The sequence below is a fragment of the Triturus cristatus genome, chromosome 9 (assembly GCF_964204655.1).
Source record: "Triturus cristatus chromosome 9, aTriCri1.1, whole genome shotgun sequence".
NCBI classification, from domain to species: domain Eukaryota; kingdom Metazoa; phylum Chordata; class Amphibia; order Caudata; family Salamandridae; genus Triturus; species Triturus cristatus.
The window spans coordinates 318,338,162-318,343,231 of record NC_140592.1 but is presented as its reverse complement, the minus strand read 5'-3'; positions in this window follow the sequence as shown (position 1 = coordinate 318,343,231).

Genomic DNA, 5,070 nt, shown 5'->3' with positions numbered 1-5,070 from the left:
CTCTTACCTCACTTGAGACTCGCTCCAGAGTCTCTATGGCAGGCAGGGGTGGTTGGTTCGAACTTCGTTCACGGTTCACTTAATCAGCAGTCTCCAGAGCCAGCAAATTGCCCAGAGAGCAGCACTGCCACTGACTGTGCCAGGCCAGAATGAGCGCAAGAGCGCGTATCGGTGAAGCGCGTGATGCATCACTGCTACGTCGTCCTCATCACGAGGACAGGGCTGGCCAAAATAAATCCTTTTTGTAATGTCGCCCAGGGCCGTCATTGGTAGCGCTCGCGCGCTACAAGATTGATTGACGGGAATGACGGCCCTGGAGGTTGGGATGGACCAACAGTCAAGAGGGAATCACTGTGACTGCCGCTGGCGCACTAGCAGCAGTTATAATAACAGCTGAGCAGGTCAGTGCACGCAGCGTGCACTTTCAAACTGGGCCGCGCGCGCGGCACTGGTGGCCCGTTGCGGCGGCCTTTATAATTTATTTGGGTACACAGTGTCCCCAAATAAATTATAAAAGCCGCAACGGGCCACCAGTGCCACGCGGCCTGCCCCTGAAATTGTGCCCCCCCAGCTTCGCCACTGCCCGTGCTTGTGTACTTTGGTGCCTGAGTTACACCTCATTTTTATGTTCAGTTATGTTTTAATTTAAAAGTGCATTGTATGTTATGGCCCTTGCTGGCAGGGAGCAGTAGGCAAAGATTCCAGCTGACGAGTCGGTTATTAGTATATGAAATTAAAGTACAGAGCTTGCAAAATAGATCTGGATTCATTTGACAGAGAGAGACAAACCTATACTATAGGTAAGGTCAGTCTGTTTATGCTATATTAAGCATAATTTTAATTAAAATTGGAAGGCCATCTTTATGGAAGAGGAAGTCTCACACACCTAATAGTGTCATGCTTCATCATCAGCATCCTCTCCCCACCCTGGTAAGATGGTACTACCAGGGCGGACTCAACCTCCACAAAGACTTGACGGCAGGAGGGAGTTCTTAGATAAAACTACTGGACAAAGCGGAATCCAGATAATCTAAAAAATACCTTAGAGTTCCTCGGTTATCGCCTTTATTAGTGAGGCCTCAAGATATGTCTAAAACCTTTCTGGGCGGGTAAGTAGATCACAATGGCTGAAACCTGTCTACTAATCACAAACATGTTTTTGCCATCAATAATGGGATGCAATAGAATTTCTCTCACAAAATTAATATACAGCAGAAGGGATTTGCTTGGATAGCTTCCAAAAATCTCACCTATGGCGAGTGATAAAAACCCAACACGTGACGAAACAAGATAATGTCATTGTACATTATCTCGTGACAAGTGGGATAGGTGCGAAGCGACTACAGCTCCACATGCAAACCATAAGACACCAGTGATACCGGTGTGTCTTCTCATCATCCAACTAATTAAGTTTCCTCTCCTTTTTTAAAACAAATTATATATACATACAAATTAGAACTACTACACCTTACCCTAGGCTTTAGGGGGATACCTGTGAACTTGTCAGGGAGGGGGTGGTGTCCTTTGTAGTCACACTCTAATTACAGAGACAGGATTGGGTTGTAGTAAATGCATGCTTCCATGATATAGTTATAATCTATTCAGAATTCTTCAGGCCAAGATAGAAGCCCTTTTAGAGCAATTTCATAGTGGTCATAGTTTCATAGCTTAGAGGCTAAATGCTAGGTCTCGTATTGAATTCTCTTCTAGGAGTATTTCTAGTTCCTCTTGCGTTGTTTCACTCAATTATTTGATGTGTATTATTTTAATAATGAGCGCGTTGCAACAAATGAGGATGGATCGATCCATGCGTTTTCTCACATAATTTCACAAAACCTTTTTCCAAGTCGCCCGCCTCGCTGGAAAACGGGACTTGAAACCTTTTGTCACATGAGGAAAAGCTTCAGGAGTAATATTGGTATCGCTTTCCTCTTTCATTCAGACAGCACTCATCCATGCTCAGATAGATAGATAGATAGAGATATATATATATATATATATATATATATATATATATATATATTGTTTTTCACCACGTTCTCCCGTCAACTCCCTGCTCTCAACACAGCGGGTGCCCCAGCCGCGAGGACGAAAACTCGCGAATGCACGCCAGCCACAGTTCAAAGATTGCTGCGCACTCCAACCAGTATTTTTAATTATTCGAATTTTTATTCGTTTGCTAACACGATCAATAAAGTTACTGACAAACGCGTTTCAGCCTCCTGGCCTTCGTCAATGTCAGTGATTCCCTGCTCACACCTCCTATATAAACAAATCATTTCATTGGTTAGCAGAATGACAGGGGTTTATAAAATCTAATAAGTACATTGGGGCTCACTTTTTTCTAATGATCAGCAAGGAATGATTTGAGACAGGCTAATGCTATATTGTGACTAAATTCCATTTGAGGAATTAATTTATTGCTTTTCGTTAGATTATCCTGTGAAAACGTGGTATATAACATGAGACTGTCATTCTGTTTAATGGTAGAGAACACAATGTTAAAATGGCTGACATTTCCTCAAAGCGGTATTTAGTCTCTGCAGGACCGTTTTCTATTTTTACTTTTTCATTACTGCACATTCTTTTTCTCTGATTGGAAACCCTGCTAACCAATGAAATGATTTGTTTATATAGGAGGTGTGAGCAGGGAATCACTGACATTGACGAAGGCCAGGAGGCTGAAACGCGTTTGTCAGTAACTTTATTGATCGTGTTTGCAAACGAATACAAATTCGAATAATTAAAAATACTGGTTGGATTGCGCAGCAGTCTTTGAACTGTGGCTGGCATATATATATATATATATATATCCCTCTCTCCGTCCCAGCAGTCAAGCCAACACAGTCAGAAATGCCCCAGGGTTACTGTAGTGTAGCGTTTGGAGGTGTGACTCACGGCGTGTCCAACGCTTGTGTACTCGCGGGCCCAAGTCACACCGCCAGTTTATGTTCAGTTATGTTTTAATTTAAAAGTATGTTATGGCCTGTGCTGGCAGGGGACGATGGGAAAAGATTTCAGCTGACAGAGTCAGGTATCCCTGGGATCTGAGCCGAACGGTCACTGCCGTAATGCATGAAGTTTCTATTGGAATAAACCCATATTTTAACTACCTTTCCGGATTCAGCGGATTTAATTACATTTGGTGACAATCTTCATTCACCCACTAACGCCCCTCGGCATTTGTATTTTATTGCTTTTTCACGACATTTCTTTGTGACGAGTTGCCTGGTTGCTCTTCACTCAGCTCACTGTTTCCGCATGGCGCTCTCAATGCATTATCCCTGTTCTTGGTTTAGGTCACGCCTGCGCTTTCTCTTCGTTCTTCAGCAGCCTCCTTGGCATACTTTGGTGAAGCTTTTGGGTTTCTTGGCAACGCCTCAACATGGGCACTCGGGAAGCTACGTGGTGATGTAACACTCAGCAGCCGTCTTGGATCGGGGTCTAGTTTGTGTGTACATAGCATTACGCTTTATTTTGTGTTTGATTTCAATGATCTTCAACGACGTTTGCAATTGCAAGGATCCTAATTTGCCGATGGTGCTAAGAAGAGTCCTAACACTTTGTGTAATAATTATTTCAACTTTACTTGGTTACCACACGAACTGTGCATTTGTGGTGAGTCGTGCATTCTATTTTATTTTCTCTCATACTTGCACTGAGGGAAACCTTACAGTTTCATTGGATATTTCTTGCTGCATGTTGAATTATGGCTGCACCACAACAAATTATACAGCCTCCTCCTTTTTTGTCTCAGCCAGGTAAACCTACACTAAGGTGGGAATTTGGTTTTCCATGTTTGAAAATCACCTGGTGGCCATTGACAGCTATCACCATGAACATAAATTCACACTACCATATAGTAGTTTGGGTTTGACCGCGCAGCAAATTTTTCCGGGGATGATACATGGAATGTATATTTAGAGGCAGTTGTAAGGTTACGTAAGCAATTTGCTGAGGAACCTAGTATCATTTTGTAAAGACATAACTTTGTTACAAGCAAATAACTTCTTGAGGAAGGAGTTGAGGAGTATGTGGCTGCTCTGAGAATTTTGTCAGCCACATGCGAGTTTGGTTCCAATGTGAATACATACATTTGTGACCAGTTCATTTTCAATTGCGTGTCCAGAAAAATTCAGGAGCGTTTACTCAGTTGTTGCAAGTTATAGACCTGGCCAAAAGTAAAGAAAGATCATTGATCTCCTCAAAAGTTTTAAATCCTGCTTCTACAGTGAATTTCGTTTCAAGTACAATTTCTGAAGATGAAGATGATTTGTTGTGCGCAGTAGTCAGTAGAAGAAAGTCTTTTGCACAGAATGGAAATACCTGGAAATCTTCAACTTGCTGTTACTATTGTGGTTATAAAAATCACATTAGCAAATTTCCTGGTTGGCCCGCCGTGGGCAAACGTTGCATGTCTTGCAAAACATTTGGTCATTTCTAAATTGTGTGCAGGGGTGGTAAAGCACCTGTGCGCATCAGTAATATTGATGTTGACCCAAATACAGATTCTTTCAGCAATGTAGTTTTAACCATTGAATGTGACACTGCACATCTGTGAAAGGTCCAACTTGTGATGCCTTAATTGATGATTTTTCTTTACAGGTTATGGCGGACTCAGGCTCGCCAATTACTATTATTCATGACACCACATTTTATGACAAATGGGGCAGAGGGAAAGTTCTTTCTTTACCTGATATAAATCCCAAAGCATTTGGTGAGAAACCCATTGATATGTTTGGTTTCTTTATAGCAAAAATACAGTGTCTTCGTAGAGAGACTCTTACTAAAGGGTATGTTGCCATCGAAGGTAAGAACAATATTGGGTGGCAGGACCTAGCCAAGATGCGTCTATACCTTGTTCCTGGTTCTCTTACTCCAGTTGTCGCAGGTAACATACCTGACAAAGTGCTATGTAGTATAGAGGAACCGGTTGAAACAATTCTGGATGAGTACAAAGAGGTGTTCAACTAACAGGTTGGGACGGTGAAATAAGTGGATGATGTAGCTGAGGTATAGTAATTAAGTAGGTTTATTGATGAAGTTCTGGTCTTAAGTACAGAATCATAG